Raw genomic sequence first — 19248 nt, 5'->3', positions numbered from 1 at the left:
GGGAGGAATGGTTGTGGCAGATCAGTTGCTCCCCTAAAGGAGTAACCTCAATACCCCATTTCCTCCTTTACTTCTTAGAGTGTAGTGAATAAGTGTTTGTAAAATTACTCATCCCGTTTTGTGATGGCCGATATTCCCACGTGCGACTCCTGTAGGTCTGTATACCTGTATGCCTGTACAGCATACCTGCAGTGAATCTGTACGACGTCCAACGTCTCGCTCGGCAGAAAATTTTGAACCAGTTTGACTGGATAAACACTTTGGTAGTCTAAAATACTTAGGCCCTGGTCGCATTCGTCGCTAGGGCCAAGAGCTATTTAATCAGTACTGCATTCTTTAAGTGAATCGGCCTGATTGACCGTTGTTTATTCATCTTTTGCAGCACAGTGGCTCTCTCAACGCTTTCGCTTTTTTCTTACCACTTTTCCTCACTCCAATACAGAAGAAAACCGGATGCTCTTCTGGTTGACGTTTCTGTCTATGTTATCCTACCTTCTTTTCACTCTCTTTCTCTATGTCTGTCTCAAAAGAGGCCTTCTGGTGGACGATATTGTGTAGAAGCGAACAGCATGCTACCGTAACCAAGACAGCAATCTTCCAGAGAGCAGCCATATGGTCCGAGAAGTGAAGTAGATGTGGAGTCCCCCTGAATCGTTTCTAACTGACTCTGAGCTTCTCAGCAAATGAGGACGTTACAGCGTTATGCTTTCGGAGTGCAGTACTATGCGTCACACTTGGTACTAAGTAGTCAAAGCTTAATAAACATCTTGTAAGCAACAGTCAATTTTAAGTCACTCTCGATGTACTCGTCAAAGGTGTGGTGTTTGCAAGAGCTTGTGACAAACAAACAAAAATTAAGTGATGCCCACCACTGCAACATTTACTAGTACAAAGCCAAGCAGTTTATTTATGTGTCTTCCTTAGGTCATTGCCTATTTTCACAACCTCCGCAACAGCCGTGGCCGAACTTGGCAAAATATTTATTTCACCATTCAGATGCCGTATCTAGGGCTCATAAGTTCGTGAGCACTATACGTTCGCAAGGAAAGTGTTTCAGTCCGATACATTTACTATCGGAATGCACCTACGAACGCGCACTGCATCTCAGCTGCGCGAGATGCGTATCTGCGGTGGAAGCCCGAACACCGACGGATGAAAGAACCAAACAAAACTATTCGCTTGAGTAGTAAAAGTTTGTAACGATTGTGGAAAGCGGGATTTTTTACTCTTTTTTTTTACTTTGTACTCGTTGTCTGCCTCATCGTAGTAAGCCGACGTCCACCTCATCCAATGAGTTAGTTTACAGGTCACAACTGTGTTACCTTCCAAAAGCATTTCTTTTTTGCTTTGGTGCATCTAAAAAGAAAGCACCGTATATACGACAGCCCAAGAATCGGGTAAGAGGGCATCAGAAAGAAATGTCAAATACCGCTGCTCTTTCGCTGTTACTACGGAAAATGAACTGATACAAACCTGCAGAGACCCACTCTGACCTTTCAGGCAATTACCATGAACGTATGAGACATTTACGTCATCGGAGCCACGGCAGCCTGTCGGTAGATGGTAAACGATTTATTTTTCTTTTCTTTTTCCCCAGCGACGATGACGCTTAATAAACGCTGACGTCATTCCCGAAATGAAAGATGAATCGATCAGTTCCTTCGCATTTGGTGCTCTGACGAAGCACACCAAGAAAGAAAGAACTTTGCTGAATAACGTCGCAAGAGGGACGCCGAGTAAAAAAAAAAAAATCAAATGAGCGACGTTCCTTTCTTCAACAAATCGCGGCAGATGTCACGCCGCTGCCGCATTTTAACACTCTCAAAGGCGGCTGAAGAGAAGCAAACAGCACGATAGACTTGAGGCTGAAAATCCCAGAACCCATCAAGTCTCGTGAAGTCTCGAGAAGAGCAACGTAGGGAGCATCAGTGCTGCTCACATTTTGCCAGTGCCGTGCAACAGCATGTCATAAGGATGGAAATACGAATGGTGGGCGAAAAAGGAAAATGTCGCAGAAAAAGAATGGCGCTTTTTCTTTTGAGCTGCCAAAAGAAAGCTTAAAAAAAAGCTTAAACAAGATATGTTGCAGAAAGGGGACCGAAAAATGAAACTAAAACTGTGCAATTCAACCAAGAAGACCCCAAGCGAAAGCTTGGGGGCTTCTTGGTTGAGCCGACACAGAATAAGTAGTGCACTAGCTGTTTGTTTTAGATGTTTGTGTTTCTAACAGGTACGGTGTGTTTGTAGAAAATTTACGTCTTAATATCACGTTAATTGACTGCGGCAGATCCACTTAATTTTGAATTTCCAGTCAAGCGAATACAATATATTGGCAGTCTGTTCATGGTTTTCGCCTGCATGGCATAGAGCACTGCACGGACCTTGCATTACCCGGAAGCCCAAGACCGGCCCGGCCTGCGAGCTGGGCCGTGTAAAGGGATTTTTACAGCGAAGCTGTATACGTAAGCTACCCTCCTTAGGTGGTCGATGTCCGCCCTTCTACGCGTCGCGTCGACAGGGAAAAACTTACGCTTTCAGTTTCTAAATGTATAGAATGCTATGTATAGCTCTCGACGTAATGCAGGTAACTTGGGAAAAATCGTGCTGAAATTTGCCGCTAAGGCGACTCTATGATCACGCTGAGTTTCAAACATGTACGTGTCGTAATTCACAGTGAACTTGTAAATGTTACAGAATTCCCGTCTGCTGTCAATACATGCCGTCTACGGAGGGAGCATGGTTACAGAAAACAGCTCTAACGCTTGTTTTGTCGAAACTATCCCGAAAGAAATTATATGACAATTAGCCGCTAAGACGACTCCAAGATCACGCCAAGTTTCATCTACTTTTCGTGATTACGTAGTTCGCAGTGAAGTTGTCAATATTGTGGAATTCCTGTCTGCCATGCGGCGGTACTTGCATACTGCACTACGTAAAATTATAAGAAATCACTCCGCAGCCAAAAGATGTATGTGCCCTTCATTATTAATAATAACCCGCCGTGGTTGCTCAGTTGCTATGGTGTTAGGCTGCTAAGCACGAGGTCGCGGGATCGGATCTCGACCACGGTGGCTGCATTTCAATGAGGGCGAAATGCGGAAACACCCCTGTACTTAGATTTACGTGCACGTTGAAGAACCCCATATGATCGAGATTTCCGGAATCCTTCACTACGGCACGCCTCATAATCAGAAAGTGGTTTTGGCACGTAAAACTCCACATTTCAATTTTTAATAATAATAATAATAATAATAATAATAATAATAATAATAATAATAATAATAATAATAATAATAATAATAATACCTGTATATGCATAGATGCGTCCATTGAGGTAAAATATATCACAGCTTCACTGCTCGTCCTTCTTGACAGAGTGGAAAATTGGCTGATGGCATTTTTTTTTTCACTAGGTCGCACTCATAGGCATAGCTTTCTCGTGGCAACGGCAACAGGGTCTTTTAGATGACTGGTGCGTAGCGTGAGCACGTGCGTGTGAGAGAGCGCGCGCTCCTGCACCGTCTTCGGGATCGACCCACACTCCCCTGTCCTTTCCTCGTAGCAGCCAACACTGAGTGGGCCAGACACAATCTAACTATGGCGTTATTCGTGCCAAAACACCAATCGGATTATGGCGCACGCCGTAGTGAGGAATTCCCGGTTAGTTTTGGCCACCTGGAGTTCTTTAATGCGCACCTACATCTAAGTACAGGAGCGGTTTTGCATCTCGCCCCATCGAAGTGCGGCCGCAGGCGCTGGGATCCAGCCCGCGACTTCGGGCTGAGGAGCGCAACGCCATATCTAACGCCACAACTGCGAGGGTATGTTTGCCAGCAGTGACCTCCTTGGATTCACCCAGCAAATACGATGACAGCATAAATGACGAAGCATCCATATCCTGTCCTACAGGCTGAGGCTCTTTGAAGGAGAAAAATACAGCAATTGAAGAAGCATTTATTGAAAAGTTGCCTGCTAACTTACCTTTCTTGTGCTTCCTTAGATCAGAATTGGACATTGTTACTGTCGAGAAAATGTTAGTGTTCAATAGGCAGAGCTAGCAACGGTGCTTTGAACACTTTTTTTATCTCGGTAATTTTCACGCAATGAAAAGAAAGATCTCTTTTAAATAAGTCAAAGGCAGCACCAACGTTATTGTTGCATGGGGCGCGTTGGTTCCCATCGTTTCAGAGGTGTGTCTTGAGTACCGCCCGTGTAGACTGATCCAAGCTTTGCAACGTGCCACCCCTTTTGTCCTAAAGCAAAACATTCATGCCGGAAGCCTCCTGCAGTGCGAGAAAGGCCTGGTCAGTCTGTTTGCTTTCGGGTTGTCGAGCTGCGCTTTCTTGCTTCGTCATTGCTTACCCCGTGAGCCAGCCACCCCGAACTCAAGAGATAGGCGGGAGCGTCCGTCTGCGCACGGTGCGTCCGCCGTGACGAGCTCCTCGAGTGCCGATACCGCACCTGGTAGTTACGAAAGGCGTACCTTAAATAGTGAGTACAAGATACTCTGAAGAGTATTTAGTCTACAGCAAAAGATACCGAGTTGTCAAACTATTTATAAGTTAGCAAGTAACCCTGGAAAGCATTTAGCGTGCAGACACCAAATTCCTGGGTGACATTTTTTTGTCTTACTCTTTTACGGAGCATCTATAGAAGACCATAACAACGGACAAAAGATGTGCGTATGCACGATCGTGTCCTCGGTAATGAAATGTCGCTCGACTTCTAGCGCGCAGTTTCTCGTTCTCACATCTGCGTCAGCAGGTGCGATTGACCTTTGAATGACGCAAATGCCGAGTGCCCGACGCTACGGAGTTCGCGTGAACCATCAGAGCGTTGACGACAGCGAACTCGTGCGTCGTCTGCTCGATTTCACAGGTGCGCCACGTGGTGCGCCCAAGTTCGTCGACGCCCGGGCCAGGTCGAAGACGCGCACTTGCGTCTCCCGCCCATGTTGCGGCAAATGCACGTGCAGCCGCTCTGAAAATGCGTCGCCACCGGCGTCTTTAACGTCACGCTATTCCGCTCTCGACAACGACGTTTTCATGGTGGCTAAAGCGACGAGTCCGGAGAAGGGAGCCGCGTTTCATTTCTACACTTTAATATTCAAATAAGCGACCTTCTGGCGGTCAATCATACTTTGTGAAAGTGTTCTTCGTAAGCATGCAAAGTTTGATATAAACAATTCAGCCAAAAAATTTGTTGGCTACACTCATTTAACATGCAGTACTTTCAGTAGATTATTTAGGTTACGCACAAGCCTAGGCTGCTGTCGTAACGCACCAGGACGTAACTTTTCTTTAATCGGTGAGCTTCTTGTGGAGGAACTGCAGCGATATTGATATCAATGTTAGATTGTGAATCTCTTTCCGGCGACCGTTTTTCGCGAACTATGAGTAATGTCGGTAATGTTCTCCTTCAGCAGAAGACGTGCCTACAAGCATCGGAGCATTTTTTGATGTTGTCGCGGATCTTGTGTAGCAGCGCTAATCTTGTCGAACTGTGGTGCACGTACATTCCGAAACGCGCTCTAGCACAAGCAATCAGGCTGGAATGTTTATATCGTCACGTAGTAGTGGCGTTTAAGAAAGCAGCAAAACTGGGCATGACGAAACTAGCGTTTTATTGGGCGCGAACCTGGGTCCTCAAAGACAGGCTGTGCACTCGAAAACACGGCGATAGCGGCGTGCACAGTCGGCGACCGTCAAATATCCGATCTACCGGTCAAACACGTCGGCTTTTATGCATAAGCCATCCAAGGTTCCAGAGTAATCGCTGGTGCCGGTGTGTCTTCCAGAAAGTTCCACAGAATTCGCGTCGCACCTGCAATCAGATTACAGAAGCTTCGGGGACAACACAGAGCAGAAAGAACAATCGATAACATTCGAGAAATTTCCGATACATGCGGGCGCGTTTGTTAAACATTTGTTAAGCGATGGAAACCAGTCACCCGAAAAACATAAACAAGTACACGTGTCAATGCCCCCCTCCCAAAAAGCATCGTCCCGAGGGTACAAACATAACAGGAGAGCGAAAAAACAAAAAGACGCTTACTGAACAGTAACAAAACAAAAAACAAAGTACAGGGTAATACAGTCCAAAAAGAAAGAAAGTCCAAAGTTCAGCTATGCAAACTCCCGAAGTTTCTTAGCGCCGGTAGAACAGCTATTTTTTAAGTCTCACAGCATGGGCTATTTCAGGTCGTGAGCGACGCCGCTATGATAACGAGATCGCGTCTCGCACGACCTCATAGTCGAGTGCGTCAATCCGTCGGATGATCTTGTAGGGTCAGAAATAGCGGCACAGAAGCTTTTCACTAACACCTCGTCGGCGCATTGGGGCCAAACCCAGAGACGGTCGCCGGGCTGGTACTCCGCGTATCGTCGTCGGAGATTGTAGTGCCAGCCGTCGGTCCTCTGCTAATTCTTGATGCGCAGGCGGGCGAGTAGTCGCGCTTCTTCGACGTGCTGCAGATTGGTGGCGACGTCGATTCTCTTCGTCGGTGACTTGCGGCAGCATGGCGTCAAGAGTAGTCGCCGGATTCCTGCCGTAAACTATCTTGAACGGCGTGATTTGTGTTGTTTCTTGCACCGCCGTGTTGTAAGCGAAGGTTACGTACGGCAGGACACCATATCCCAGGTCTTGTGTTCTTCGTCGACGGACATTGCTAGCATGTCGGCGAGGGTCTTATTCAGCTGCTCCGCAAGACCATTCATCTGCGGGTGGTGGGCAGTTGTCCTCCTGTGGCTTGTCTGGATGTATTGCAGAATGGCTTGGGTGAGCTCTGCTGTAAAGGCCATTGCTCTGTCGGTGATGAGGATTTCTGGGGCGCCATGTCGCAGTAGGATGTTCTCGACGAAGAATTTCGCGGCTTCCGCTGCGCTACCTTTCGGGAGATCTTTCGTTTCAGCGAAGTGGGGGAGGTAGTCCGCCGACACGATGCTCCACTTGTTTCCCGACGCTGACACCGGAAAGAGTCCCAACAAATCCATCCCGATCTGCTTAAACAGTCGGTAAGGAGGCTTGGTCGGCTGTAGTAATACCGCTGGCCTTGTCGGCGGAGTCTTGCGTCGTTAACAGTCTCCGCATGTCTTGACGTAACGGGCGACATCGGCGGCTAGGTGATGCCAGCAATACCTTTCCTGTATACTCGATAGCGTCCGGGAGGATCCGCAATGCCCAGCGGTCTGATCGTTATGTAGGGCGTGCACTACTTCTAGACGCAGCACTGAGGGAACAACAAGAAGGTAGTTGGCGCGGAATGGTGAGAAGTTCTTTACGATTAGGTTGTTTTGAAGCGAGAACAAAAACAATCCTTGCCTAAATGCCCTGAGGAGGCAACGTCGGTGTTCTCTTCCAAATACTCCAGGCTTTCTAGCTCCGGATCGGCTGGTTGCTGTTTAGCGAAGTCTTCTGCGCTTATTATTGCAAGGAAGGCGTCGTCATCCTCGTCATCTCACGGCGGCGGGTGAAAGGGATCGCGTAACAGGCAATCGGCATTAGAGTGCTTTCGTCCGGTCTTTTAGATTACAGTGATGCCATATTCTAGCAGTCTGAGGCTCCACCGCGCCAGGCGTCCTGAAGGGTGCTTTAAATTTGCTAGCCAACGCAACGCGTGATGGTCGCTGACGACTTTGAGCAGCCTGCCATATAGATAAGGGCGGAATTTTGGTGTAGCCCAAATGATGGAGAGGCATTCCCTTTCGGTCGCAGAATAATTGCCTTCCGCTTTTGACAGCGACCGGCTAGCGTAAGTTATCCTTTCTTCTATACGACGGCGCCCAGGCCTAGGCTACTGGCGTCAATGTGGATTTCGGTGTCGGCGTCGTCGTCGAACTGCGCAAGTACGGGCGGCGACTGCACGCGTTGTTTGAGTTCTCGAAATGCGTCGGCCTGCAGCGTTTCCCACTTGAATTCGATATCACCTGTATTTAGATGTGGCAGCAGCACAGCCGTGCGTGAAAAGCCCTTGACAAAGCGTCTGCAATAGGCACACATGCCTAGTAATCTACGCGCTCCCTTGTTGTCGATGGGCTGCTGGAACTGTGTGTTGGCAGCTGTCTTCTGCGTGTCGAGGCGGACTCCAGATTTGCTGATGACGTGGCCCAGCAACAGAAGTTCATCGTAAGCGAAAGAACGCTTTTCCGCCTTCAGAGTGAGCCCTGATGACTTGATGGCCTCTAGTACTGTCGCTAGCCGGTCGTCGGAGTTTCCTGCGGTGACGACGACGTCATCCAAGTGAACAAGACACACCTGCCACTTCAATTCTGCTAACACCGTGTCCATAACGCGCTGCAACGGTGTAAGTACCAAGCATAGGCCGAAGGGCATGACCTTGAACTCATAGAGGCCGTCTGGCGTGATGAAGGTGTTTTTTTTTTTTTCTGGATCACTCTCGTCGACTTCTATTTGCCAGCAGCCAGTCTTGAGATCCATCGACGAGATGTATGTTGTGTTGCGGAGCCGATTAGTTGCGTCGCCTATCCATGGCAGAGGGCAAAATAATTTACACCCTTAAAGTGAAAAGGGTGTAAGTATATCTATAAAACACCATTACGGTGTCGGCAATATAAATCACATCCTACAGGTGCGAGTTATAGACACATTTACACCCTTTCTCACATTTAAGGGTGTAAATTATTTTACAGTGTATACGTTCTTCTTGATCTTGTTCAGTCGGTGATAATCGACGCAGAAACATAGGGTTCTGTCCTTTTGTCTTCACCAAGAACACAGGAGATGCCCACCGCCTTTTCGACAGCTGCGTGATGTCGTCGCGCAGCATTTCGTCGACTTCTTGCCTAATAGCTTCACGTTCTCGCGTCGAAACTCGGTAAGGGATCTAGCGGAGTGGTCGAGCGCGCTCTTCGGTCATTATGCGATGCTTTGTGACTGGTGTTTGTCGAATCCTTGATGATTGTAGAAAAGCAGTCTTTGTATCGTCGAAGCCGACTTCTGAGCTATTGCTGCTTACTCAGAGTGAGACTTGGATTTAAGTCGAAGTCTGGTTCGGAAACTATGGTCGTCGGGGTAGATGCGGCAGAATCGGAGAAGACAAACGCACTGCTGGTTTCCACAATTTCTTCGAGGTATGTGGTTGTCGTGCCCTTGTTGACGTGCTTGAACTCCTGGCTGAAATTGGTCAGCATCACTTTCGCTTTTCCTCCATGCAGCCGAGGGATCCCTCTTGCGACGCAGAATTCACGATCGAGCAGTAGGCGCTGATCGCCCTCGATGACGCCTTCTACGTCTTCGGTTGTTTCGGCGCCGACGGATATGGCAATGCTGGAGCGAGGCGGGATGCTCACTTGATCTTCCAGCACACTCAAGGCGTGGTGACTACGAAGGCTATCCGGCGTTATCGCTTGTTCTTCAGATAGCCTTATCGACTTTGACTTCAGGTCGATGATTGCGCCGTGTTGGTTCAGAAAGTCAATGCCGAGAATGACGCCTCGTGAACACTGATGAAGGATACGGAAGCTGGCCGGGTAAGTCCGGTCATGAACGGTAATTCTTGCCGTGCAGATTCCAGTAAACGTTGTTAGGTGTCCTCCAGCTGCCCGAATTTGAGGGCTCCCCCATGCAGCCTTAACTTTCTTCAACTGGGCGGCGATGGGTCCACTCATACCGGAGTAGTCAAGTCCTGTATCCACTAAAGCTGTGACTTCGTGTCCGTCGAGAAGCACGTCGAGGTCGGTGGCTCTTTGTCGCGCGTTGCAATTTGGTCTTGGCGTCGGATCACGGCTGCGTCGTGTTGACCTGTGGCTGGAACGTCGCGTCATTAGGTCTTTTGTCGGCGTATTCTTTGTTTCTATAGGCTTCGTCGGGAGGTCGGCACATCGCTTCTATGTCGTTGAGATAGTCTTTTCGGCGTTATCGTGGGCGGTGGAGGATCTTCTTCAGTTCGACGAACAGCAACGACACCTCCATCGGTTGCCACTTTTAGTTTTCCCGATGAAGGCTCGCAGACCGGCCCCGTGCTGGGCCAGTGTATTGTAGCGAAGTGAAGCAGCCGTTAGATATCAGACGCATCAGCTCACCCGGGAGACGAAGATGAATGGGGATGAGCTCTGGCAGGGGCAAGTCCAAATCCGTAGGTACGACCACGAGAGGTAGCATTCCAACAACTTGCTTTATTCACTTGGTATTTCACCTTAAGTTTGCACTGTACAAAAATATATATAAACAAAACGATGTCATACCCGTCGTCGTCGGCCTGCCTGACCGGCCTGGTCTCCCGTGGTGAAGTTCCGCCGTCCGCTGCTGTCTACTTGCTCACCTCTCAAAAACTACTCGAACTATTCCTTAAATAAGTTTACACAGCATCCAAGGGACACATTTCTCCACCAATGGGCTATTTCGTTACTGCGACCAATCAGGCAAGCCGACATCATCCAATAAGCGTCAGAGTTTGGGGCCAAGAAATGGTTGCGTCAACACTTTGCGCACAAAAGCACTATAACTAATCGGCTTTTGACAGCCGAGCGTGGGAAGAGGACGCGTCATGTGCACGTGTGACGTCAGGCGCAGCGGCGGCGGCAGCACGTGCCCGCGGCACCGTCGCGGTTATTTGTGTACAAAGGTTTCCCCCCGCGTCGGAGAGCCCACAAAAATTCCCGGAAAGAAAGCAGAGGCCCGCGGTATAGTCTTTTCGCGACAGTATGATCGTCATTGCGGCTACAGGTAGCGGCCTGGTGACGGTGAACGGGACGGTCTTCGAGAATTCCACTGAGTGGCGGCGAGGTAGTCGGCAATGTCACGAAATCACTTCCCAAGCTGTGGACGCGCGCGTTGACGGTGAACCCTCGCAGTCTCAAGTCGCTGTATGGGCTTCGGCGGCACGCATGGCCGGCTTCCCTGCAATGGTAGCAGAGTGGGCGGTGGTCGAGGACGAGTCAAATATCACTCTTCGTCGCGTAGCTGCTCTGGGCGACGGGTGGGTGCACTGGCGGGCGGCGGCGGTAGACGACGGAATCGCGGCGTTACAGCGCCCTGGCGCGGTCGCGGAGGGGGACCTTGACGGCGGGCGACGGCGGCGTAGGTCATCGCTTCCGGCTGGGGCGGCGGTGATTTAGGTTGCACCTCAAGAACTCCAAGCGATGGCTGAACCTCGCTCTTCTTTGAAGATGTCGGCGATTGATACCACTTAGGCTGCGACCTTGGTAAGAGCTTCTGCAGTTCCTCGCGAACGACCGCTCTGATAGTTTCTCGCACGTTGTCACTGCCGAGTGTCCGAACATCGGTGTAGTTTCGTCTGTTATACTGCCTTGTCCGCTTATCGAGCGTCTTCTCAATGGTTGTGGCTTCAGAAACAAATTTAGCAACGGTCCTGGGCGGGTAGCGTATCAATCCGGCGAGGAGCTCTTGCTTTATCCCACGCATGAGGACCCGAATTTTCTTCTCCTCAGGCATACCCGGGTCGGCGGGGCGGAACAGGCGAGCCATCTCCTGAGTGAAGGTCGCTATATGTTCTCGTTGGGTAGTTGTACTCGGGTAGCATAGCTGCGGTCCTTTGCTTGCGTACGACGTTCGTAAGGGTCCGTAGGAAGCCGCTATGGAACAGGTCCCATGTTGTCAGGGTCGACTTCCGCTTCTGAAACCACGTTCAGGAGGCGTCTTCTAAGGCGAAGTATACATGCTGCAGCTTGTCGTCGAAGGCCCCAGTCGAGATTTGTTCATAGGTCTCAGGCCAGGTTTCTGGGTCTTCAGACGATGATCCACGGAACGTTAATGGGTCCCGAGGTTACTGCAGCAGAATGGGGGACGCCGGGGCAGCCATAGGGGTTGCTGACTTGGGCTTGCTCCCTCTGGTCTTCTCGGAAAGAGGTCCGTATTCCGGTAGCAGTCCATGCTGCCTACGGCTAACTCGCTGGTCCTTCGCAACGTTGGTGTTGTACTCGGTTTTCGGGCTTGGATCGCGGCTTTGCTGGGGCGTTCGGTACAAGAACGCACTAGCATTTCCACCAGATGTCACGTAGTAGTGAGAGTGAAGGAAGCAGCAAAACTGGGAATGACGAAACTAGCGTTTTATTGGGCGAACCTGTGACTTCAATAAACAGGCTACACTGAAAGAAAGGCGAATGCGGCAAACACAGTCGGTCATCATAGAAAATTTGATCTGCCGGTCAAGCGCCTCGGCTTTTATACATGAGCCATCGAAGGTTCCAGAGTAATCGTTAGTGCCCTAGTGTCTTCCAGAAAGTTCTACAGAATTTGCGTCGCACATGCAATGATTACACAAGCTTCGGTGACAACAAACAGCAGAAAGAACCATCGATAACATTCCAGAAACTTCCGATACATACGGGCGCGTCCCGTGCTGAGCGATAACATTAGTGTTTTTTTTTTACTTCGAGAGCATGCCCTTAGGCATAATACAAAAGATGATAAAAAATACACAAACAGATTCGACTCGTGCAAAAAAATCTAGGAGTGAAAGATGATGGGGTCCATGCATCCAACGTTCAAGGTCGGGTGGGCGGCCAGGCCGAAGGCCTGGCCGCCCACCCCAGATGGCGGAGATGGCGGAGACGGCTTAGATAATGTCCTGGGCATGTCCACAGTAGGTGTGTCACTGTCACATTTTGGATTTCTGTGTTGCAAAATGGGCACGATGAGCCGTAAGGATTATGGTACTGTTATGGCCAGCGAGCGGTCACAGACAGGGTGAGCGCGACCCCGACACGTAGCCTCCTTAACGTAACCTTTTCTCGGCGGGTTAACCCACCAGGGAGGTCTGACCCACACGGAGGTATGAGAGCTCGTGTGGTACGTCGGAGGTTTTCCTTTTCCCGGATCAGTCGTCCACAGGCGTCTTCAGGAAAAATGTAGAGGTGGGTATGTTGTAATCTGTGGGTGGGTTGCCATATCTGCTTCAAGGAGACCCGGCAGGGCTGCTCGAGGCACCCACTGGACGCGTATGAAGATATTCGTAGTGGCAGCAAGACAGTGAATGCTATCTGAGAATAGAGTGGACCGAGATACCCTAGGTATGTCGTGGATGGCTTGAGTCGAGTCTGTGCGAATGATGAATAGAGTATCGAGCATCTTGAACAGTAGGTAGCAACGCGGCCAAGCCGTCTCGTATGGCAGCAAGCTCGGCAAGGTAGGCCAGTCCATGGTGCAGGATCGGCAACATACGAGCACGTTTGGCCTGCCTCTGGTATCAATGGACACTCGAGAGCTGCGTGAATCATGGTGCCATTAACACTGGCATCAGTGTATGTTACAAGAGCCGCATCGTCTTGATTGTCATCGGCGCGATGAGATCACATTTGTTAGACGGTGAAAAGTGGTCAACCGAAACATAAAAACAAATGCACGAGTCAATATGCCCTATGTGGCCCGATTTCGACGGCCAGCGACTGTGCTTGTCGCTGTTGTGCTTTGAGTGTTCCTTGTTTTTCTGGGCACGAGTTCGCCCAATAAAAAGTTCATGGCTCACTGTCTTGATACCGTGTGATTTTTCTTCATCACAACAACGGCACAATGTGTTTTTAAACTAGCCTCATGTGCAGGTGCACCGCAGAGCGAACGTAGCAGTCGTCGGATGTTTAATGGATCAACTTTTTGATGTGGTTCTCAAAGATGATGATGCAGAATATAGTGCATACATTTATACTCGCATTAAAAAAAAAGCTTGAAAGCCTTGCTGCCGGCAATCGTTGCACTTTCACTGATATTTGTTCGCATGTGTTTGCGAGTTGGCCTCACCGCACTGCAAATATGCAAAGTGCTAGCGCGATTTGCTTGAGTGATGGGTACCAAACTATCCTGGCTGCAGCTGCTGCTCGTACATTTCACAGTTACAAGTATGCCGAAACCTAAATTGCGATCTTCCGATCCACGCATTTACTGAAACGTGAACAAACCCGAAGGGGAAAAAGCCCAACTTTTCACCAAACAGCTGATCGATCATCGCCTTCAGTTTCTCCCAGAAACAGACGTAAAACTTTCATCGCTTGCTCTGTCACTTATACACAGTTCTCTCTAGACTCTTCTGCATGACAATGTGTCACAAACTTATGTCACTAAGCAAACCATTAATAAAAATTCATTATTTGTAGTGCGTGTATGTAATATGATGTGTGGAACGTCGTGCGTCTGCGCACACTTAAAGACATATTCGGCCGTTGTTCGTAGAAACCTATACTTTGTTGCTGCTTCGCCTGCTTAAAATGATGAATACTGTAGGCAGATTCCTGCCCGATCATGAAAGAATGTATAAGTAGTAGCTCGCTTCGATGACAATCGATTCCAGCGTGGCTGAATGCTCTATTTTCTGACGAAAGAGGCACTTACATGTGACTGTAAGTATGAAATACGTTATGAATAAATGGTCAGTGTTGAAGATGCCTAGAAGGTGCAAGGCTTGGCCGCAGTGTGGGCATTCAGTAGGAAGGTCAGGATTGATCCTGCTTAGTGTTGTTGGTGTGATGTATGTGCTAGTCTGTAACTGTCTGTAAGTGACGGCCTTTGCTTTTTTGAGCTTTGGGTGAGGAGGAGGAAAAATTCTTCGTGATAACCTATGATTTGAAGTGATTTCGTGGTATGATACGAGCGGGTCTTTGTTGTCTAGGTCCCTCCAGGCTGGGTTGAAGCGAGAGGGCGGACCGCAGACGCGAAATGTGAGCTCTCGCTCCAGTTGGTGTGCCCGCTCGTTCGGATTACAGTCAGGAGGTCCGGAAATGTTGCCCATGTGGGTCGGGAACCATGCAATGTGTGGGGACGTGAGGTTGTCTCCTCCTGTTTCTTTGAAGAAGATGGTGTTGATAACCGTAGCTGCTTTCCTAGAGACGAGTGCCGACGAGATGGTTCTAATAGGTGTTCTTGAGTCCGAGTAAATGACTGACGCTCCTATGCAGCTTCGAAGGGCCACCGCGATGGCCATTTCTTCTGCTTCGTGAGTGAAGTTGGTAACGACCGTGGCTGCGTTGACGAGTGAGCCATGGGCGTCCACCGCAGAGACCGCGCAGGCGCCTCGATTCCAATATCTGGCCGCGTCAACGAAGAGGACTTGCGTTTCGTTACGTTTGATGTTGTCAAGGATTGCCTTCGCTCTCGCTTTTCTCCGCCCTTCGTTGTGGGTGGGGTGTATGTTTCGTGTGATGGGATCAACGGTTATTGATCTCTTGGCGTTTGTGCATAGTTGTGACTTCTCTGGTGGCATGAAAAGGGGCTGTATGCCTGCTTCTAGTAAGATCTCGATGCCCGCCCTTGTGAGTGACAGCCGACTAATTTGGGAGTCTCGCTGTGCCTCAAAGAGTTCGGTTGCCGTGTTGTGTAGCCCCAATTGGAGGAGTCGCTCCGTGCTAGTGTTTCTAGGGAGGCTTAGGACCTTTTTCAATCCCGTTCTGATTAGCGTATCAATTTTATTCAGTTCCGTCTTCCAGTTGAGGAAGGGGGCGGCGTAGGTTACGTGGCTGATGAGGAAGGCGTGAAATGCTTTCATGAGGTTGTCCTCTTTCAGTCCGTCCCTTTTGCTGGCGACCAGTGATATGACCCTGGTGAAGTTGAGTGTGCTCTTTGTGATGCGTTTTAGTGCCTCCGCGTTGTCATTGCTATAAGCCCCAATTACCATGCCCAGGACCTTGATTGTGTTACACCTGGGGATGTTTCCTCCGTCCCTGGTGTGTAGGTGAACGGGGAGGGAGCTAAGGGGCTGTCTCAGCCTGGGGCCTTGTTTGCACAGAAGGAGCTCCGATTTGCTGGGGGGAGCTTCAGTCCCGTGTTTGCAAGAAAAGCTTCCGTGGTGTCCAGCACTAGCTGTAGGTTCTGCTACAAAGTACCTAGCGGGCCGCTCGTGGACCACTTGGTGATGTCGTCGGCGTAAATCGTGTGCCCTACCCCCGGGACTTTCGAGTTTGTTTGCGATATCATGCATTGCGATGTTGAAAAGAAGCGGCGAAAGCACTGACCCTTGCGGGGTACCGATGTTACCTAGCATGTGCTTTCTGCTTCTGATTTGTCCGACGTTTATGGTGGCCGTTCGGTTATCCAAAAAAAGATCTTATGAAATTGTGGAAATTTACTCCGAGATCTAAAGTGGAGATTTCGTTGAGGATGTGCTCGTGCGTGACCGTGTCGAAGGCCTTGGTTAGGTTGAGCGCCAGGATGCCTTTTACATGCCTGGATTTGTTGTCTATGACGGCGTTCCTGATTAGTAGCATGGCGTCTTGTGTGGATAGTGATTTTCTGAAGCCTATGAGATTGTGGCGGAATAGGCCATTTTCTTCAATGTGCTCTCCAATTCTATTGTGGATGGCACGTTCTGCGACCTTCCCGAGGCACGACGTAAGGGAGATGGGTCTCAGATTCTCTGCATGAAGCGGTTTGCCGGATTTGAGGATGAGGACTACATTGGCAGTTCGCCATTCTTCCGGCACCCGGCCTTGAGCCCATACCTCGTTAATTTTGCTCGTAATGATTTGTATGGCTTTGTCATCTAGATTTCTGAGTAGTTTGTTTGTTAGTCCATCTGGGCCGGCGGCCGAGAGTCTGTTTAGTTCATGAAGGGCGTGCACAATATCCGAAACTTCGAAAGGACGATCCAGCGATAGTTGAGGTGTCCCCTTATACTCGCGTGTCGGGTCGTCCCACGGGACAGAGTTGCGCTCTACCGGTAGGTAGAAGTCTGCCAGGACGTCAGCAAAATCCCGCGGACTCGTGCTTTCTTTCGTGTGAAGATGAATGAGCCTTTCGATCGTTAGTCGGGCATAACTCTTGGTCGGTTTGTTGTTGTCGGCGAATAGGTTCTTAAGAAAGCTCCACTTGCTGCCCACTTCGTCCACTTCGTCCCATTGCTGCTCATTCAACTTTCTGGAGTGTTCTTCGATCTCTTTGTTGATTTTCGTTAATTTGGACCTCAGCCTCCTGTTTAGCTTCTGCTGTTTCCATATGTCTCTTAGCGCGTTCTTGGCCTCCAGGAGGTGTGCGAGCCTGGAGTCCATGGCTGGCAACTCCAGATCCACGCTTATTTCTTTAGTGGCAATGGCCACCGTAATTTTCAGATTTTCCAGGAGCTCTTCGAAGGTTTCTCCTTGTTTGTCCGCATTACCCCTCATTCTTCTGAAGAGGTCCCAGTCGATGTAGGTGTAATTCTTGGGAGAAGTGGGTATGATGCGGACGTTGATTTCTAGGATGTAATGATCACTGCCAAGGTCCTCTTGCAGGTTGTCCCACGACCCGTCAGCGTTTCTGAGGAACGTCAGGTCCGGGGTGGTGTCCCTCTAAACCGAGTTGCCTCTGCGCGACGGAAACCTTGAGTCCGTGATGAGTTGCATGCCTAGGGTGTCCGCACACTCGGCAAGGTTAATTCCTTTCCTGTCATTGGTGGCGTCATTGGTGTCAACGGCAGGCGGAGCTGTCACATGGTAATTTGCAACGTCGTTTTTGTCAGGAAGGATAAGCGCCGGCAGTCCAGTAAATAATGTTCAACTGTTTATAATGTGTTGCAGAATTGGTAAAGAGGTGAAATTGCCAGACCAGATGTGTGTGTGTGTAAATTTAGGAGTGGGACTCCGCATCGCAGCCTCGTTAATGTCACCTCTGTCTGTCTTGTTTTGCAAAATTTCCTGCTCTGAGGGAATCGTAAGTGGTGCAGTTTTGTGGATGGAGGACGTTAGATTTTATTTTGACGTCAAAAGAGTGTATCTTCGAAATCTGACTGACTCGTAAACGCGTCGTTGGAGGGAGGGTAAACACTGGGCCTGTAAATGAAGCCTTGGCCAAACTGTCTGATGCTTCATTCATAAATTGTGGGGTTTCCGGCTCTCGCAGTGGTTGTGTGGAGCCATTGCGTTGGGTTGCCGGGGGCCACGTGTCCCTCTCCTCCTTGCCTGGACGGGGTGGCAGCGGGTCATAAAACACTGTCACTCTGCTGTCATCCCGCCCACGCGAAGGTCAACAGGCTTTCGCCATTGGCTAAGATTTTGGCGGGATTCGGGCCCTGCTTGCGTGCGCTCCGGGTAAGCGCGCGCAAGACGGGACCCGGGGAGACCACATCGGGGCGTCGGAAGGTGCGTACGTGTTCCTCTCTGCCGGCGGCGGCCCCCTTTGTCCGCCGCCGGCCGATGGTTACTCCGGCTCGTCGGGGTCCCGGCCTCGGCGGGCGTGCGCGCACTGTTCCGTCGTCTCGATGTCCTGAGGCAGCGTCTGCCGATCGTGCCCCCGTCTGTTCGTCTGTCGTTTCTCTCTATTTCCCTTTTCTCCGCTGTGGGGCGCACGATGGCAGGCGCTGACCGAAGGATAGGCAAATTCTTACTGCTGGGGGTTCTTTGTTCTTTGTTCTCTCTCTGTCGCGGCGCGCCATTCTAGCGGCCACCGGCAACCATTCGGCTATGTTTTGTCTAATCAGATTCATATTCGGACGTGATGTTAAACGTGTGTTTGTCTTGACTCCCAGTGTAATAAATGTACTTTCTGTCTTCTCGAGAGCTTTGCCTAGGGTCTCCCTTGCTGCGCGCGCGCGGTCTCGCCTTCCCCTAAGCTGTGGGGCCGGCGGGGCGCGTACGCGCGCAGCTGCGCGTCGGCACACGGAGCGGGCCGGAGCAGGCGCGGGCGCGCGGTGCCCTGCACGCGTGGCTGTTCGGAGTGCTCGAACCCGCGGTGGTCGTCCGGCGCGCGCGGAATCGGAGCGTGCGCGCCGTGAGCGTTGCTAGTGAAGACTACAAAATACACGTATGTGTCCAGGTACCCATACTAACGTGAATTCCGCAAATGACTTGCAGCCAATGAGTGTAGAGTTTTGCATCGAAGCTGTATGGCTCTACCTCCCAATGGTTCTGTCGCGGCCGCAGGTGAAAACTCGGGAGGCAGGCTCCGCGTGCACCGCTGCGTTCCTTGCAACATCAACAGATGGCGCTCGCCTCCACGCATCCGCGGCCGTTCGAGGGAAATACAAAAAAGTAAGAACCAGTAGTATCGCCATCGTGCACAGCGTTCGCCACAAGCACTTCCCGGTAAAGATGTATTTGTCGGGAAGCGGCAATCTATATATAGAATACGAAGCAGGGAGTGACGTAACTACACTTTTGTATGTAAAAGAACAACCCGCCTAGCAAATGATTTGTGTTGTGGCAGTGCTATGGGAAGGCACGTGTTGCAAGGACTCCTCAAGAGCAGCGTGAAACTGTGGTCAAGTGCATTTCCCTTCCTTCTGGTGCACTCTTTGTAGGTGCACAAATTAAATAGCGGCCCAAGCCAAGTCGCAAGCCGTTGAAACGTCTTAGGCTAATAATTAGGTGAAGT

The sequence above is a fragment of the Dermacentor albipictus genome, chromosome 2, assembly GCF_038994185.2.
Source record: "Dermacentor albipictus isolate Rhodes 1998 colony chromosome 2, USDA_Dalb.pri_finalv2, whole genome shotgun sequence".
In the NCBI taxonomy this organism is placed as follows: domain Eukaryota; kingdom Metazoa; phylum Arthropoda; class Arachnida; order Ixodida; family Ixodidae; genus Dermacentor; species Dermacentor albipictus.
The sequence above is the reverse complement of the archived record's forward strand: the minus strand, read 5'-3'. Positions refer to the sequence as shown.